General features: G+C 37.8%; 1 protein-coding gene across 4 annotated transcripts in view; it reads left to right on the forward strand.

The window, feature by feature from the left end:
* The window catches only part of LOC129236891 (SH3 and F-BAR domain-containing protein DDB_G0274695), a 188,077-nt gene that overhangs the window by 72,797 nt on the left and 94,480 nt on the right, over positions 1 to 20,800 (forward strand). The gene's annotated exons all lie outside the window — the stretch shown is intronic.

The raw sequence follows: 20,800 nt of genomic DNA on the forward strand, positions 1-20,800 counted from the left end.
CACCGGGACTCCTTAAGAGACGTCGGAAAATACCGATGCACAACAGCTGAAGAAGTAAAAATAAAATGTGTATATTCATTTATGTCTCTACCCTCAATTCAAAATGCTTTGTGTGAAATTAAAAATTCCGAAAATGCCGTGATTATTGGCAGATAGAATAGAGTAGATGAAATTTGAGGTTTGCACTTCGACTTCATGGTCTTTTGTGCCCCCTAATCATTATAGTACCTCATCCTTTTGTGCCCCCTTATCATTGTAGTACCTCATTCAAGCCCTGTTTCCTTATTAAACTTAAGATAGAGCCGGGTTGGACTCAATCTCAACCTTCTCGACACTATAGAGCTGCATTCAGGAAGATACATTGGTGTCTCCTGGAATTGGTCACAGAAACGACCAGAGTTAGTGAACCATATCCCAAACCTATACAGATAACTGCGCATTATACAATGGCCTGTGAGTATGCTCGTGAGATTTCTCAGTTTATCCTTTGGGAGGACTATGAGTTTCCTAAACCACTTTTGATTGAATATTATATTTAGATTTTGAGTAAAGTATTGCTATTTTTTCTGTGAGCGCCAAACTTACGTTTCTCCGTCAGACTCTAGAGGACAGATCTTCGATTCATCTGTTCACAAAATGTTTTTCCAAGAACTCATTTGTTTCGATATGCGCCCTTCGGCATACTAATTGTTTTGGAAAATACTCGTATATTGATGGCCTATGTTGATGACTTTTCACTCTGGATAGCAGTGGAGCTTTTATTAAATAGGTCTGCCATAGAGGCTATGTATATCAACCCATCTTCTCTACGATTGGGCCGTTGTCTCAGTTTCTGCGTCACCATATTTGTGAATATCTGTAAGTGCATTATAAACCATCTTTTTAGAATGCCATAAATGCTTCGATATTTCCAGAATTTTACTGATGACATGATTTTAAGTTCTGAGTAAGCTGTTGCTCCGTTTCATAGAATTTGAATCAGCTAAATTGAGAAAGTGGAAAAAAATTCTATTATCTGTGCCAAGTTCTCCATCTGTTCTCTATCCCACCAGCTCTAAATTTTACTACTTAATATGTAAGGGAGTTTCATGAGGAAGGGAGCAATACAACAAATACCGATTATAGTGGTACTTGTTCGCTATTTGGTAAAGACCTTTCCGAGGAGAATGTTACTAATAATTTCGTTTGCTAAGAAAAAAAAAAGCTACAGAGGGGTTGCGGTCTTGGCATAGAGTGCTAAATTCGTGACCACCACTGTATGCATGTGTGTATGTAAGTTACACATACATATGCATAATTTCTTTTTATTATCATTTGCACTCCATAAAATACAGTTTTTACTACTTGTCAGCAGACTTGTCTACTAACGCCACTAATGGGTAGAAACCATTTCGAATTGAATCGCTAACAATTAAAAGCCAAAGCAATGAGAAAATCAAATAAAATGGAATAAAATGCGTACTTGGTAAGGTTTTACTTTGATAAATAGGCAATTGAAATGCAAAAGGTGCAAACAAATTTCCATAAAAGCGGCAAATATACAAATTTGCAGCAAATGGGTAAACATCGGCGACGCTTAGCGCAGCAGATACCAGCTGCAATCAATATTGCAAAAATCATACATGTCTATGTTGGGGATGTACATTTTATCGATTTTTAGAATCCCGAGAATTTCGGAATCCCGGTAGTACAATTTCGAAATCTCGGGATTATTTTCGGGACTTTTATAGGGTTTTCCAATAAAAGGTGTTATTTTGATATTCAAAGAAAAATGCTATTTTTTAATATGAATGATCGGATGTTTATTTCATTATAAAGAGGAAGGTATGCCGTTAAAAGTGGAAAATAACATTAGGCAAATGATCACAACGACCACGCTTACAGAGCAGTATGCTTTTCGTGAAATTGGCTGCCCTATGTCCTCGCTAGCCTCACGAATTCCATCTTTGAGGCCTTGAATCGATCTTGGGCTGTTGGCGTAAGCCTTCTCTTTCACGTGGCCCGAAAGAAAAAAATTACAAAAGATCTCGGTAGCCAATTATGATCACCTCTTCTAGAGATAACACGGACCGGAAACTTTTCCCGTAAAAGATCAATGGTTTCGTTGCTTGTGTGGCACGTAGCGCAGTCTTGTTGAAAATAAACGTTGTCCAAATCAATACCATCCAATTCCGGCCATAAAAATCGTTAATCATCTCTCGATAGCGCAATCCATTCACCTGTGACACCTGTTATTGGAAAACCCTATATATTTAATAGGTCTATGAATATTATTATTTTACTACAACTTAACTTTAAAAAATTACATAATTATTTTTTTTCATTTTATCAAGTCTATTATAAAAAATCTCACAGACTAGATTCGCAAAATGTTTTGGCTCAAGATTAATATAATATAAGTTTGGTTAAGTATATCTGCCTGATCTAAATAGACCATCTCACATAGACCACAAGAATCCGTAGTGTTACCAGTCTTGTTGGAGTCGAGTTAAACATAGTTCGTGACAAATGTCTTTGCGAGTTTTAACAAACAGTTTAGACTTTTGTCAGCTATATCCTTCAGCGATGGAAAGTATACCGATCCCAGACAGTTGTAACGAGTTCTGTTTAGAGCAGGACAGTGGTAAAGGAGGTGTTCTAACGTACCCCTTTCTTCTTTGCATAAGTTACACGCGCCATTCTGGACCAATCACATTTTAGCTGCGTGATATGGAGTAAGACAATGTGATATGAAGTGAGACAAAGTACTGACTTCAACCAATATTTTACATTCCTTTCTTGGGAGTGATAAAATAAAGTATTATTTTGGCAATCCTGTGGGAGGTTCAGGCTACCCATATAGGCTTTCCATAGTTAGTTCCTCATCTAGTTCCGTCTTCAAAAGCGAGTACATGTTCGATGTACTCAACCTAGGCAAGCGGGTGCCTGCCTTAGGAAGCTCGTCAACACTCTCATTTGCCTCTCTTCCCTTATGCCTTGGTACCCAGTAAACTGTGACTTGCCTATTCTCGCACAGCTCATCCATTTTGGATCTGCAGTGTTGCACGTACTCCGAGCTAGTCATTACAGCCAATATTGCTTTAATAGTAGCTTGCCTGTCGATGAAGATGTTTGTGCGAGTGTCGAGGGGACTAAATTCTCAGCTTGAAACATGCTACAGTGATTAGAAAACCTGAAAAACTTTTCGAGATCAAACTGTGGGCAGAAGACAGCCGCTTCTACTCCTTCCGTATGGCAATCGGATTCTAAACCCTTCTACCAGCCATTATGTTCTATTACACAACCACGCCTCAATCCAAAGTTTACTCAAAATAAACGAATACAATTTTGTTGGTCTCTTTCAATTCTATTGGAATATGTTGGATATGTCGTATTCTAGATTCTTCTTTTTGATTTGGCGAATTTAACAAAGTGCGTCAGTCGTTTCTTTCTCGTGCTGACCGGCGCCAGTTGGACACACCAAGTGAAGTCATGTCCATCTCCACTTGATCTTTCCAACACAGAGGAGACCTTCCTCTTTCTTTGCTACCACCAGCTGGTAGCGCATCGAATACTTTCAAAGCCGCAGCAGCTGTATCCATTCGGACAACATGACCCAACCAACGAATTTGCTGAATCTTTGTTCGCTGCGCTATTTCTGTGTCGTTGTAAAGCTCATACAGCTCACCGTTCCATCGCCTGCGATATTCGCCGTTGCCAACGTGCAAAGGTCAAAAGACTTCCGCAGAATCTTTCTCTCAAACACTCTAAGGGTCTGAGATGGGTTGAAATGTTTTGGACGCAGTAAAAAACGTGGAAGACGCCAGGACGATGTTGATACAAATTTACTCTTTATAAATTGTAAGAGCAGAGACTCAATGAACCGAGTCGTATGGAGTGCGATTGTGATGGAAGCACGGTACACCCGTAGCTGTAATTACTATGATGATGATGATATTATTTTTAACAATTTTCATGCAGGTCTTTTAAGCTAAATTTTGTTATTATTTGAATTTTGTTATTTTTCGGAAAAAATACATATTTTTAAAAACGACTTTTATTTAGTAAAATCAAAATTTTTGGACGTATTTGCAAGTCGGTCCCGATCACGCGTGTCTTGGTATTTTTCTGCAATATTTTGGTGGAAGTCTCCTCCTCCTTTTGTGGTGTGCGACTTGATGTGACTCCACAAATGGAGGGACCTACAGTTTCAAGCCGACTCCGAACGGCAAATGGTTTTTATGACGAGCTTTTTCATGGCAAAAATACACTCTGAGGTTTGCCATTGCCTGCTGAGCGTCGACCGCTAATAGCAAAAACTTTATCAATCATTTTGCTGTTTCATGCACAGGTACTCGAATCTACGCAACCCCCGAATGGTAGTCATACACCAACCCATTCGGCTACTGTGACCGAGTAGTATATGCACCTATACATACATATATACAAATATACTGCAAAAACTGTAGCGAAAATATAAATAAAACCTATTTGCACAAAGTAATTAGTAGCGATAATAGAAACAACAACAACATTGCACAAGCCCAATATGTTGCAGAGAAAGTTGCTAACAACCGCACACCCCATTGATTGCGATATTTTTCCCGTATTGCTCCTTCCCTCCCTGGTCGAATGCCAAAAGCGGCAATGAAAAAATCAAATAAAAGTTGGTTGCAAAAATCATATAAAAATATGGTCAGCAAAAGGTGTTCAAGTGCCATGTCGACTTAAACACCTTAAAGCTATGATATGGATATTTAGCGTCGCACTTGTTAGGCTGTGGTTGGCGCTTGCCACCGCCTCTCTGGCCTCTTTGGCCTTCACTTCGACTGCGCTTGTATCTTTGTGCCTGACTGTCGCAGCCACTGTTGCCGCCGTATCAAGTCTTTTTAAGTTCCGATGTAATGCAAACCATTAATGCGCCTGTTGAGCAACACTTTTTGTTTGTAGTTTCTGTTTTTCTTTGTTTCTTTTGATATTTTTTTCTTTATTTTTTCTCATTTTTTTCTTTCCTTATTAGTTTTTATTAGAGCAGTTGAGAGTTGTGAGCTGTTAAGGCAGGTCGTTGGAGTTGTGTACGAAAGTGTTGTTGCTGTTGCCCCTTAACTGTTGCGGCAACGTTTACGCATCACTGCAGCGCCTTTTATTTAACTAACTAAAGCAGTTACGCGTCTTTCATTAGGTGCACTTCATGTAATAATAATTTTTTCGATTTTTTTTGGCCCAAAATTTTAAGCCTTTCGCCAGTTCACTGCTACTTTCGGACTCTTCTGCAATGCGGAGCTTTATTTTACTACTCAACCGTGCTAAAATTCATAATTGCACTTGTAAGCCGCTTAGTGGCTACCCGTTGAAATTGCTGTGCATACACATACATACATACGTAAGTATGTTACCGCATCATGTTTTTATGTTGAATAGTGTATTTTTTTAGTTTTGATAAAATAAATTTATTAATAAAGTGTTTTGGTCACGTCTTTTCAGTAAAATTACTTCCAAGCTTCCTTGCTTTGGAAATAAGCCATCGACAATATATTTATTTATTATATAAGAATAATTATGAACTTCACAAGGGCGTCTCTCTCCGCCGGCAGGTGTTCTCTCACCATTTCTCTGGATCATTGTTATCAATGATTTGCTGGAGGAGCTGGTGAGGAGGGGCTGTAGGGTGATTGCCTACGCGGATGATGTGGCATTAATTGTTAGAGGAAAGTTTGTAGATACCCTGTACGATTTGATGCAGGGATATCTGAACGTAGTTGTTCGATGGGCAGCGGACTGCGGCTTGTCTGTGAATTCTCCTAAGATGGAGCTCCTCCTTTTCACGAGGAAATATAAAATACCCGGAGTTCAACTCCCCTCGATAGGAGACGCTCCGTTGGTGCTTTCTGACAAGGTGAAGTACCTAGGTCTAATCCGTGACAGTAAACTAATGTGGAGGCCCAACATTGAGGAGAGAGTAAGGTAGGCAACAATCGCCTTGTATGGATGCAAGGACGCAATTGGCAAAAGATTGTCTGGTGGAACTGTCTGGAGTGGATGGCGTCAGTTAAAAAGCTCTGCATTCATTGGAACCTGTGGGGCGCTTCGAACCACTCCTACTCTACCGCTTAATATAATGTTAAATGTGGTACCTATAGACATCGCTGGCAGAATTGCTGCTGCACGTATCGCAATCAGACTGAGGGGTTTGGGCTATAGGCTCAATCTCGCACTCAAGCATCCTCAGAAACTTTGAGTTCATCCCCCCGTCGACGGATCAGTGTGTGTACCCTCGCTTAGTCCACCCATATTCCATCAAGGGAGGAATAGACCGGGGGCTACACCTTGGGACAGGGCCTGGTTAACCTGTTCCCGGATGACTCGAAGTTGGACGGTAGGGTTGAAGAACTAATATTCTGCAAAGAACTTCCCATCAAACTCAAATTCAGCGGCAATTAGGGCCCTTGGCTCTATTATGGTGCACTCGCTGGATAGGTGATGTCGTCCGAACAGATACACGCGCTCCGGCTCTGAAAGTATTCAATGGGGTACCAGCTGGTGGTAGCAGAGTAAGGCCTCCTCTGCGTTGGAAAGATCAGGTGGAGAAGGACTTGGCCTCACTTGATGTTTCTAACTGGCGCCGGTTAGAACAAGAAAGAAACGACAGGAAAAATAGACAAGTTGGACAAAAGTCCGACGGTAAACAATCTAAAAATTTTGCGTGTAACCTTCTCCTTCTTAGCGCACACAACCGCAATTGCTTCTAAGGTCCAAAATCGCAACAAGTTCCTCAAATCGCTTGCCGGCACCACTTGGGGCAAAGGCAAAGAACTGTTGCTATCGACATTTAAGGCAATTGGTCGGCCGGTTCTAAGCTGTGCTGCGCCTGTCTGTTCGCCTGGAACTAGTGACATGCAGGGGATAAAGCTACAGACTTGCCAAAATACTGTCATTCAGACAGCGACCGGTTGCCTCCTGATGTCCTCTATTCAACACCTTCACAAAGAGGCACAAATGCTCCCTGGAATGGAGGACAACTGCTCAGCAAGCAGTTCCTGCCAAGGTACTGCCGTAGGTTTCCCCCTTGCAGACAACTGCTTGAGCCAGATCCGCCTCCTAGGCACGTCAAGAGACACCTCTTAAACTGTGCCAACGAGATGCAGGACAAAACTGACAGAAATCTACTGGACTAGACAGTTTAGACAGTCAATAAACGACATTCACCGGGAGACCGTCACCACCTTCTTAAGCTCCCGTTCTGTGAATGCCGTAATCGGAGTTCAACAACGACCTATTGCAGATGAAGAGCTCCAGCTTCCCCGAGAGTCCTGCGTAACCTTGGCATAATTACGTTCTGGATATTGTAGCTGGTTAAACTCTTACTTATCCAGAATAGACCCCGACATACCAAACATATGTCCGGCATGTGAAGGTACCCCGCACGAGACTAATCACCTTTTCACATGCCCTTTAAAACCCATGATGGCCTGGCATAGAGCGTTATGGTCGCAAGAGCCTTTCGGTCGTCCGTCGTCCGAGCTGCTTTCTGTTCTGCGCTCGCAGTGCTGATATAACAAAATTTTTCAATCAGGTGCCCATCATCCAATGTCACCAATTAACTTTTCATTTGGATTGACCGAATGTATTGTTTTCGGCGAGCTATCCGATCAAAGCGGTTTCTAAACAAATTTAAACACCCTGAAGCACCTGAGATGTTATGGTTTCTTTCTGACGAAGAAATTGTGACCGAGAGCAAAATACCAACTGCAGGAAGGGCAGATGACTATGTGGCTATGTCCCAATTCTATAGAGGTTTCTGCTGTCATGCACACAAGGTTTCCAGCCACTGCTATGGTTTTAGGTGTTGTGAGCAACAAAGGACTTGTCATGCCACCACACTTTGGAGGGAATTTTGTTGGATGTATCTATATCCTGGAGGCAGTAGTGAAACCCAGGATTGACAGCCCATACATATTTCAGCCAGACTCTGCTACTTCACACAAAATTGTAGTGCTCAAAAGTTCCATGACAATATAACACCGAACTATGACCACCTAATTCCCCATACTTTAATCCCATGGGCTACTACGTATGGGGCTTAGCTGGGTGTGAAACCAAGAAACATCGTCGTAGCCTCATTTCACAAAAAAAAAATCAAACTTTCTGCTAAGCTCGCCTCCTTATATACACACAATAAATACATATAAATTTGTGTGAGTAATTTTGTTTGAACTACAATTATTATCATACTATATACCAACATTTTTAAACAAATGCATAAATATATTAAAATCAAACTAATATATGCTATTCATAAATATTTATAACTACATACCTACACACTCGTTTCGATAATTGTAAATAAAACTTAAATGGGTACAAATGGCCCTCAATCAGAGCAAACGGATTTCCGTTTGGTTGACCAAATCACATTTTATGCTACAATTAAGTCTTTTGATCATATTTTCCCTCTCTATTGCGGTCTACCTTGGTGCTTTTTGTTTTTGTTTTTTTTTTTTTGTTTTACACAACTTACTCGCTCACATAAAAAAAGTGCCTATGTAAGTATTTTTTTCAATTAAGCGGCTTATTGACCCAAAATGACCTAATATCTGTTTTATTAATAATAATTTAATTAAAGGTTTAAGTGAGCAACTAAAAGACATAATTAGTTTAGTTGATTTTTGCGCGATCAATTCTTTTGGGTGAGCTCGCTTGTGCTTTGCTTATGAGTTGGCACTACGAGGTCTTTTGCCGGCTGTACCTAACATTGAAAAAGCAGAAAATAATATTTATGGCAGCAATAAACATTTCTTAAAATCAGCAGCTATTGGCTGAAAATATAGAAGTGTAAGGGCTCAATATATTGGCTACCATGGCACAATTTGCATTATACACCTTCTTGTAAACTATCTGAAAGATTTCAGTTGGCCAATTCCTACTTTTTCGATATGCCTCCTTAGCACATCTTCGATTTCTATATATTTTTAATATAATGAAATTATAGAGATTTCTGTTTCTCTGCTTTTGAAAATACGTCTCAAGTGTAGCCCTATACTCCAGCAGTTAACACATGCGTATATCGAAACTGTTGGTCGCCATCGTCAAATCTTCTAACCCAAGCCCTGGATTCTGTCTGGTTCCTCCCCCAAAAAGAACTAAAGCAGCTAAAGGGCAAATTAAAGTTAGGAATAGTTTATCATCTTCTCCGCCTTTAGCCATTCAATGGTTTGAGGAAGAAATATTCGACAGTAACTACAGAACACATAAAAGAATGTTGATGTACAGCAAGAAAGGTAGACGAGAGTTCCAGAGAGACATTTGGCCAGATGACAAATAATATGACTGCCTTTATGCAGGTGATGTGAAGAAATAATGCATAGAGCACAGAGAAACCATATAAATTGGTTAAACGGATGAGGAATAGCAGTAAGCTTTTCCTTGTTTCAGTTGGCTGTCCTTGAAAGATTTTGGCGGCCATTTTTAAGTTTAGCAGCGAAACATTTACATTATTACAAAGAAGCTGTTTTAACTACATATAGTACGAGGGTCGTTGCAAAATGGTACGTGCAAAAATAAAAGCTACTTAATTCTTTTAGGTCAACCTTTTTTATCTTTCGACTTAGCTTCCTTTTAGGCGTATACACTTCGTCCAACGCTGTTATACAATAGTTTGTTGACTCCTTCCGAATAAGAGGATATATCCGAGTCTATAAAATAGTCATTAATTTCTGCAATCACCTCCTCGTTTTAATCAAATCGTTTGCCTGCTAACCATTTCTGCAAATTGGGGAACAAAAAGTAGTCCGACGGATCTGAGGGAACTAACTCTGGATAATAGGGAGGCTGTGAAGCGAGTTGGAACCCAAAACTATTGAGGCGTGAGCTGGCGCGTTGTCGTGATGGAAAAGGAGTATCACTCGACTTCCTCGACTCAAACGAATGCCAAACATAAAGAAATATACCGATCTGGCTGAAACTTGGTGTATGTATTTCCAAGGGATGCTACTAACTAAAGATAAACTCAATACGTGCCAGTAGTGCCATATTTCTAACTTTTCAAACGACCCTCGTAATTAACCTAGTTCAAATGTTTGCTAAAGGCATAGCTTGTTTGGTAGGAATCAAAATACCAAAGTATGACAATGCGGAATTAAAATTACATTATAACAAATATCAGATATTCTGGTATATCAATATCAAAGGTATACAGTGCCGATCAAACAAAAAAGTATTACCTTCATGGATTTACTACATTTTTAAGACCTTTTTTAAGACGACAAACAGGCAAACTACTTTACGATTACCATCTAAAGCCTAAGTCTTCATATGGTCTCTTGGTGACATATGGCTCTGGTCTATGCGAGATCGCTCTTGACTAGTCCAGTTAACATAACCTAACCCAGTATTTGGATTAAAAAGTGGGTGGCGGAAAGGGAACTCGTGCTTATGTAAGGAGATTAACGAACTATGAATATGGCTGAAAAGACTAATTAAGTTCGGAAGTGCTGAATAATGAAGCGGACTTGCTTCCTAGGCCTCATATATCACTGACCGCCATATTCATGTCGATATACTACTTATATTAGAAAAAGGAAAGTTCCAATAAGCAAATAAGGGAATGATGCTGTTTTGAATGTTGCAACAAGACAACTGTAAAACACATAGCAGTAATATGGTTTAGCGGATCGTAGCTTGATTATCACAGAGTAGCTAGATCTCAGTCTAATTGGTAACCTCTCAGGCCTCATTTTGTGGTCAAGGATAGTGTAACTTTTCCTTTTTTATTCAGGAAGCAGCGGACAAATAGACAAAGAAGATCATACTGTTAAATCCCACCGGGTTTATCGCAATCAATATCAATGAAAGGCAGCTTTAACCTTCACCGATTTAAAGATGGTATGGAATTAAATCAGAACAATTTCGGTTTCAAAATTGGAACTTTAACAGGACACCGACTCACCTGGGAATATGTTCAAATGGAACTTGCAGGTGCTATAGGAAGGAATATGAAGCCGCCCGATATTTGCTGGCCTCGTGCTCAACATTGATGCAAAATGGGCTCAAACACTTGGGTAAGCATATTTTACCAGAGGAGCAAGTAAAACTCAATAAAAAAGGGTAAATGCTAAAATTAAATGGAAATGTGAGGCTCAGAGAAATATCTAAAGTCCATTAAATGAGCACTAGAGATATTTCAGCATGTAGTGCCAATTCCCCTAATAATATTTATCACATATATAGAGTCCTTTTTAAGAGCTTGAAAAAATTGCTCTTTTTTTATTACTTGATAAATTAGGATGACATTCTTAGCTTGAGAACTTAAAACAATAATTATTATTTTTTATAATTTCTTATTATAACCTGGTATATAATAATAAGGCATTTATATACGAGTTACATGGTCCATTCGATCAGTCCAATTTTTGACTACTTTTTCCAATAAATCTGACTGATTGGCGTCAATAGTCGCTTAAATATTGCAATAAATCGATTGTTAATCACACTGTAATGCACCATTTCGTTGCGAACAAATTTATTTTTGTTTTCAAAGTAAATTCCCACAATTCGAAAGCGTTGTTTTGGCGTTAAACGATTCGTGATGACTGGCCAAACCTTACTGAGCAGAAATGTCAATGCAGTTCACCACTTTCAGTTGTCAAACCAAAAAAAGACGCGATATTTGAATGACCTTTCATATTTTTTTCTTTTAAAAGTTACCAAACGAAAGATACAGCTCGTAACTCTTGTCTGAAGCAAAAAACAAAAAATAAATCAAATAGAGTTTTAAATGTGGTAATTTTTTTTTTCTCAGTTAACTAAAAAAATTTGGAGAAATTCAAAATTTCAACAATTTTGGGATTTAAAAAAAAAAATATATTTTATGAAAAACAAAAATTTATTTAGATTTGTTATAAAAGTATATTAGTATATTAGATCTAATAAAATAAAGTATATTAGTAATATTAGTTCTAATAGGTCCGAAGGGAACAAGCTATGATCCATTTCAAAAGCTTCATTCGTTTTGTTTTTTTAGTTACGTCTACTAATTCAGAGAAAAAATGCAATGAAATATCGACAGAATGAGCTTCAAAGTCTTCGGCAAGAATCACAACTATCGGAACCTACCCTGATTTTGGCTTTGTATCTACACAAATATTGACTTAACTTGAGACTCTGTAATTTTTGTGAATATACGCAAATATATCAATCATCGATTAAATCCAAAAATTAACGATTTTTTTTAAGCGCTGATGCACAAAATTTGTAATTTGTATTGTCAATACTGGTAAAACAACTCTCAGTACTATTATTTTCAGCGCGGCTGTATGTTCTAATTTAAATGTAGATATGCCATAAAAGACATGAGTCATAACATTTGTACAAATAATCGATTATCAACTTGTAAATATAAATGTCTTAATTAGTACAATTTAAAAAGTCAAATATTTGTGGCTTTAATTTCCGTTATAAACAACTGTACAGGGATACGTACTTAATAGATTGATGTAAATCAAACAAAGGCACTCAGCTGTAGTGAGTTCTTGAAATATTGTCACCCAACTCAATTTTGCAATTTTGTGAACCGACACTCCTACTCACCTGCTGTTCTGCTTGTTATCTCTGCCGTTGATTAATTCATAGATTAAGTAATTTTTATTGTAGGTACTAGTAGGCCTTCGTAACGTAGTCAGTGGCTTCACTACGAATATGAAAGGGAAATTTACGAATGAATAATATTTTCCATCAATCAAAGTATTAAGGAGTCGATTGAGAGATTTCTCCTCTAACTGATGCTGTGTGTTTGTTGTTGTAATAACCTTATGTGTGACAAACGCAATTCTCTCTTGGACCACTCTAACTTGAGTTCCTGTTTCAGATATTTACATACATACATATACATATGCATTAAGAGAGAGTCGCCGCTAGTTCTTTCTCTGACTGCGAGTTCGGGCGAAGTAGGTGCCATAGATTCTGCCGCCGAGCTTAATATTAACGTATGATACAAACGCCTTCATATTATTTCTTGTTATTTTTGGCGCTCTAGTTCGGATAATTTGCATTGCCCGTCAAAATTACGTCTTGGTGCTCTGTGGATTTGTTAGTTTAAACTAATAGAGAGGGAGTGAAATTCTTAGGCAAGTAACGATGAGTTATGCTGAAAACAGTGACCGACGTATGCAGTCCCTTACCGCAGCCCCTAACGAGCACAAAAACTCATCCCGTAGAGAACAACTGCGTTCTTTTAATTACATATGGTCTATCGATAAGTTCGTGCGGTTTTACAACAGATGGCGTAACTTGATTATTATTCCATCGATCCACATTTCCAAACATTCATTGGAGAGCTACTGTCGTAAGGCACAAACGTCAGTATAAGTTTTTTATTTGAAGCGTAAACAACAATATTTTTACCACACTTGAAAATGTCGAATTTCGTGCCAAATAATGTGTTTTTGCGGGGAATTCTTCTTCATTATTTTAATATGAAGAAAAAAGCAGCCGAAAGTCATCGTATCTTGGTGGAAGTTTATGGTGAGCATGCTCTAGCTGAGCGAACGTGCCAGAAGTGGTTTGCACGCTTTAAAAGTGGTGATTTTGGCTTGGAAGACGAAGAACGCGAGGGTGCGCCGCCAAAGTTCATGGATACCGAATTGGAGGAATTGCTCGATCAAGATCCGGCTCAAACGCAAGAAGAGGTTGCAAAAACTTTGGGAGTTGATCAATCAACCATTTCCAAACGTTTAAAAGCCATGGGAATGATCCGAAAGGTAGGCCATTGGGTGCCGTATGAATTGAAGCCAAGAGACGTTGAACGCCGTTTTATGGCATGCGAACAACTGCTTCAACGGCACAAAAGAAAGGGTTTTTTGCATCGAATTGTGACTGGCGATGAAAAGTGGGTCCATTACGACAATCCAAAACGTCGGGCAACGTATGGATACCCTGGCCATGCTTCAACATCGACGTCGGCGCAGAATATTCATGGCCTGAAGGTTATGCTGTGTATCTGGTGGGACAAGCTGGGTGTTGTGTATTATGAGCTACTGAAACCGAATGAAACGATTACGGGGGATGTCTACCGACGACAATTGATGCGTTTGAGCCGAGCACTGCGAGAAAAACGGCCGCAATACGCCGATAGACACGACAAAGTTATTTTGCAACATGACAATGCTCGGCCACATGTTGCACAAGTGGTCAAAACATACTTAGAAACGCTCAAATGGGATGTCCTACCCCACCCGCCGTATAGTCCAGACCTTGCGCCATCCGATTACTATCTCTTCCGATCGATGCAACATGGCCTGGCTGACCAGCACTTCCGTAATTACGATGAAGTCAAAAAATGGATCGATTCGTGGATTGCGGCAAAACCGACCGAATTTTTCACAAAGGGAATCCGTGAATTGCCAGAAAGATGGGAAAAAGTAGTAGTAAGCGATGGACAATACTTTGAATATTAAATTTGTAACCATTTTACGTCAATAAAGTTTCAAATTTCGAAAAAAAACCGCACGAACTTAAACATAGTCCTATTAATATTTACACAACACATCGGTTTGTGTGTGTATGTGTTTGGTTGTATCTACACTATGTTGCCATTGATATATTTGCTTTCACACATCCGCGTTATCAGTTACAATTTTTCATTGTTTAATAAACCAAAGCCAAAACCCAACAAATGCAAATATTTTATTTATCTATAATTAACATTACCCAACAGTGTTTTTAAGTTATTTTAATAAAAATTATAATTTTTCTAAGTTTATTTTGTAAATGATTTCGACATGTACTGCTTGGCAACACTGTGTGGTGAGAGAGCAATCAGCTGACAGGGTTCTATGGGAATTTTCAAAAATCGTGAAATAAAATCTACGATACTACGATACGGAAGGAAGGAATTTTTCATTTACATGGGGTTCTGCGTTTACGTCGGTCACTGTTTTCAGCATTAGATTTTTCTAAAAAATTATGAACATTTAAAACAGGGAAGAAAACGTAGTCAAAACTGGTCAAACTGTTGATGTACCGTCGATTGAGGCGAGCTATAACAAGATCGAATACAATAATTCCTTTGATCCACCTTTCAACCATCTGAAGTACATAATCATTTCTTGAAAAAGTTGTGAGTAGAAAAATGGCGTAGACTATTATTTTGGATTTTATTAAAGGAAGAAGCTTTTAAATACTTACAAGTTATCTTAAAACACCTTTTATTCCATACTTTCCCCTTTACTCTACTCTGAATTTGCAACTTTACTTAAATAAAGTCATTTCTCACAGACTTGAGATATCAAATTAATATTAAGCCTCTTGTTGAAGTTTGCTAGGTCATGCCAATTTTCTGCCTATTCATTCAGTGGCTGTGGTAACAGGTGGATAGATAAACAAATGCACCAAAATTGAAAAAAAACATTCCTACATCACTCAAAAGGCGAAAAAATACCGAGAGTTAATAGTAAATGAAATACACGAACAGGCACTACAGTTTTATTTATAACTATTTATAGTTAAGTATTTTTATTGATTCTTAAAGTCACTTGCACAGTCACATACTTATGGGCACATGCCCTCTACACATATGTATCTAAATGCTTGCACCTATTCCGTTTGGGTGTCTACCTAAATAGACACTGTACTTGAGTTTAATCAATTCCAATTGAAACACTTCAATTGTTAATGCTCATGGCTTCTGGTATGCCACATATATCTTTCTTTCTTTTAATATCTGTTCACCCATAGTTATGTACATTTGTTTATAATCATTTGTTATTTTTCGTATTGCCTTGTTAGTACTATTATTATCGATTGGACTTCTGCTGCTCTAATTTTTCATTGAAGTGGTTTTTATTTGATTTGTACTTGATGTGTGGTTTTTATTGTTGTTAATTTATTATTGTCATTACTAACTGCGGTATTTATAAGTATGTGTATGACGCATAGATATACATATGTATGTATGTACATACATACTTTTCAGCCTTAATGGCTCTAGCAAAATTCAACAAAATCGGTCTGTTTTTGTTTCGATAGAGTTGAAGCTTAGGAAGCTAAGTAAAATATTTCCCCTTCGTTTGTTTTGGTGCCTCAAATAGTTTTGATCGTACTTCACTTATGCATTTAGAGCATGATGAAAAGAGTTCAAAGGTGTGGCCAACAGCATACCGTTAATTAACTCTCGCGATTTTGAAGGAATAAACTGAGTAGGTGACATAACTGGGGTTATGACAGCAGCTTCTATACGAAAAAACTGAGAAAAACTCTTAGTACTTCGTTGCTGTCTGAAGAGCCATTGACTGATTGGATGAATTGTTTTTTTTTTTTTTTGTAGTAGAGATGGAGAAAGACAGGAGTGAAATACGAAGTGTGGGGCTTGCCTTTCGGCTCAACGCACTAAAAACCCAACCCTACTCCGTTTCCCTTTGTTCGTGGAGCTACTGTTAGGTATTGTTTCGCGGGGAGGGGAATGGCCTATTGCCTTCGTATGAAAATCTGTGTACGCAATGGGGCCACATTCGCTAACAATGGAACGGAATCGGAATGCGACTTTCGCAGCAATAATTTGATCATTTTTGAAAGGACAAAGTAGATTTTATGCATCGATTCATTAATATGGATGAGTCATGGGTCTATCATCATGATCCTAAATCAAAACAAGATCCTAAAGAGTGGTGTGAACCTATCTCTTCGGCGCGAAACGAGTTCGTGTACAGAAATCGGCCAAGAAGGTGTTAGCATTGGTTTTTTGGTATGCGAAACTGGTAAAGCAATCATTTCTGAATATTATTGTAACCTTTTAGACCAGCTGGAGGAAAAAAAATTGTGAAAAAAGGTCCAGTTTCAAAAGAAAAAAAATATTTTTCATCACGGCAATAGCATTTTGACAATGGCTAAAGTCTATGAATTAAATTTCGAATTGTTGGAGCATCCACCGTATTCACCAGATTTGGCCCCTAGCGACTTTCACCTGTTTCCAGACCTAAAAAAATTCAGGCATGGAAGCGTTTTTCATCGAATTATGAGGTCATAACAGCTGTGGAATTGTATTTTGCAGTTCTTCCAAATTCTCACTTCAGGGATGGAATTCTTCGAAATTGGAATCTCGTTGGAACAAATGTGTTCATGTTGAGGAAGACTATACTGAATAATAAAATATATTTCGAACCACAAAAATTGTGTTTTTCTTATCGAACAGCAAAACTTATTGAACTATCTAGTAGTTCCTCTTGTATAAGATATTAACAAATTTTACTAAATTCATAAAAAGAGATTCTTTTATGCTATAATTATAAAGGGTAGTTAAACTTCAAGGCCCGAAGTTGAATGTAAACCACACCTAAACGTCAAGTTTTTTCCTGCATTTTATTTGACATTTTTCAATTTCAGAGTAACTCAATTTGAACTCTGGAAAGATACGTAATCGAGCAACGCGTTAAAGTTATTCAGGCTCATTATGATAATGGGCGTTCAAATCAAAATGCATGTCAAAGAAAATCATCTTCAGTGATGAGGCACATTTTCACCTCAGTGGATTCGTCAATAAGCAGAATTGTCTTCATTGGGCTGTATTTTTTCCAAAATGAGGCCGGTCAGGCAGTTACTGTGAATAGTTGAGCCATATCAGTATTATCATAATGAAGAGAAATTACAATAATTTCCAAAAATTTGTATTTTATTCAAAATCAACACCGGTCTTTGAAACTTAACCAAAAAAATATGGTTACCTTACCAACCTTAATACATAGAATACACTTGACCTTTACTTCAGTGGTTATTTATTAACGAAATTTTATAAGCTAAATTTTACAGCCACCATTAGCTACTTTTAATTCTCGCCAGCAACTCCAAAGCTGTTGCCTCATAATTGCCTAATTTCCGGTTCATTTGCAATACCTGCGTTCAACTAGCTGGGGTTGAACGAACTCTTTTCGCTTGACTTACTACAGCGTAAAACAAACAAATGAAAATCATTAATGAAGATTCACATGCAAATTTTTGTTGTTGTTGTTTTTTCCGTAACTAGCATGAGAAATATAGTAGGAAAATTTTCATATTTTTCGTATCTGTAAATATGTTATTTTTCATATTTTCTTTCCTCAAAAAACTCACATACTGAATGTGGAAAAAATTGGTGAATATTTTCTGTCCGTACTTTGAGAAAAATGCTAAAACACTGTATGAAATGTTATTCAGAGCATAACACAAACGCAAGCCAGCAGAAAAATGTTACCGACTATAATGTATGTAAATGAAAATGTATTTCATATCTTACATCTCTATGATTGTACGAATGTACGAACGTAAAATGCATTCCGATTGTCAGAGCGTATGAGTTACCGAAATTCATTTGATGTTAAGAAAGTGAGCCTCAAATTAATTGTAGAAAAAAAATTAATGCACTGCGAGACAATAAAAAGGCAAACTATGAAAAACAAGAAATTGTTTGTTATTTTTGCATTTAACATTTCCCGCCAACATTACCAACATTAACGACAGTTAAATGCCCTTTAATGCTTTAATGCCCCACAACAGCCATAAATATTTGCCACCTGCAGCAGGCGACGTGCCAAGCGCGTGTGCTCGCTAAAGGCATGAAAAAATAACAAGAGAAAACAAGGAAAAAACAGCAAAAGATAACAAAAAAAAATTATAAAAAGGAAGTGTCATTCCATTAAGCAAAAACAAAGCACTGCCACAAATGAAGCTACATGCATTTTCATACAGACTTACATACACGCATTTGCACATACTAGGCATATGTAGATATGTATTTATACGAACCTATCTTCAGTTGGCATTGTAGTTAGTCACTCACACGCCTAATAAAGCATGTCGGAAATTTATTCATTGAACTCTTCAAGCGATTTGAAGACTTGGCAAACCAACTTGCCACATTTACTTATGTGCTGTTGTTGTTGAGGCAAAAAGTGGAAAACAAAAATGGCATTGCTGGTTTTTTCTCAAGCAACAATACTCGTATTAATAAAAAAATAATAATAATGCATATAAATAAAAAATGGATACCGCGTGTTAAACATTTTGCAGCCAATCACTATGGCGGCTGGAAGTCAAAGACAAGGCAGTTGGAAAGTTGAAAAGGGAAAAATTCGAATTGTATGTATGCAAACGGAAATGCAGTGACCTCAAACAGTTATAATAATTATTTTGTACAGTGGCGGACATAAAAAAGGACAGCTTTTTCTGCATTATATTTTTTTTTGTCTTTTAATTTTTTTTATCTCATAGTGTGTGAAAAAGTTTTTTAAAAATTGGAGCTGGAAATTAATATTCTATCATACAATGAAATCAACGACTATATGAAAAAGCGAGTCGAAGATAGGTGGTTTAATCTGACCACATGCAAAACAGCAAAAGTTATGTGTAGAACTAACGACAAAAAGCTGACTCAATTCGTACTAACGCTCTCGCGAAAGGGCTGCAGAACTATCATAGGTATGCTAACAGGTTATAATCTATTGGCTGCACATGCGTACAAGCGGACAAATACAGAAAATGCAGAGAGGATGTTGAGGAAGCTTTAGAACACCATCTGTGCGTCTGCCCGGCTTTATAAAAAACGCGTTTAAAATGCCTGGGAGCCCCATTGTTTGAGGGTCTGGAGAACGTCTCAAAAGCGGATCTCCCAGCTCTGCTTAGATCCGCCAAAAGCGCTGACACCGTACACGATGTCTACTTTCAGTATTCATAGAGGTCGCTATCCATCTGGTATCACTAGGGACCAAAAGGTCTATGCGTGGCTTATTGCCAACCAGGCTAACCTAACCTATAGTCTGTCGAGCCGAATTTTTGAATTTCGAAAAATTTTCCAATTTACTGCATTTAAAAAAAAGTATGCGTTTTACGTCATAAATGTGATAGTTTAATTATGTTTATAAATTTTTTTAATAAAAATATCAAAAATCAAATCTATAGAAAAAAAACACTTTCGAATATTTAGAAAAAACCGCATCAAAAAATATTAGCAACTGTATGAGTTATCATGCAGACCGTGCCGGAAAAAGTAGTTTCGAGAAAAACGAGTTTAAGCTCCGAAAGTAACGGCCAGCTGCCTCGAACAAAGGACAGCTACCTGCGCGCATCAAATTCTCGTCGGGAAGTCACATTTTCTACCATAATTTTGTATCTATGGGGAACCTTTACAATCGACTTCCACAGAAATATGCTTTAAACTAAATATAAAGAATAATAATTTGAAAAGAAAATCGATTTTTTGCAAATTCGGACGTATGTAGCCTCTTAAGTCGAAAAATTTATATATTTTTACTACAGGGTGGGCCAAATAAGACCTACTAATGACTAAAGACTACTGCCTAGCAGTATGCGCAGTTACTCTATCTTAGGATACTGCTCCGCCATTGGCCGCAAAAAGTTTTCAATCAATGTTCTGTAAGAAGCTCTTCAAATCGATTCCGGCGTTTCATCCTCATTTTCGAAGAAATATGGACCGATAACTCTAGTCTAACACCGCACCAAACAGTACACCTAGATGGGTGCAACAGATGTTGGTGTGTTGCCCTTGGATTTTCAGAGCCCCACAATCTACAGTTTTGTTTGTTAACATAACCATTTAAATGGAAATGCGCTTCATTCGACATCAAAACATTATTTAAAAAATCAATTTGTGTGGCTAATTGTGTAAGAATAGAAAAACTCGATAATTTTAACGCGTTGTGTTGTACTGTAGGGTCTCATAATAAATGTCCAACAATTCAATTAAAACCTACAAAAAGAGAAAAATAAATATGTCAAAAAATAAAAAAGTTATTTGTGCTTAACATTAGTAGGTCCTATATGGGCCACCCTGTAGAACCGT

This window comes from Anastrepha obliqua, chromosome 2 (assembly GCF_027943255.1).
Source record: "Anastrepha obliqua isolate idAnaObli1 chromosome 2, idAnaObli1_1.0, whole genome shotgun sequence".
Classification (NCBI taxonomy): Eukaryota; Metazoa; Arthropoda; class Insecta; order Diptera; family Tephritidae; genus Anastrepha; species Anastrepha obliqua.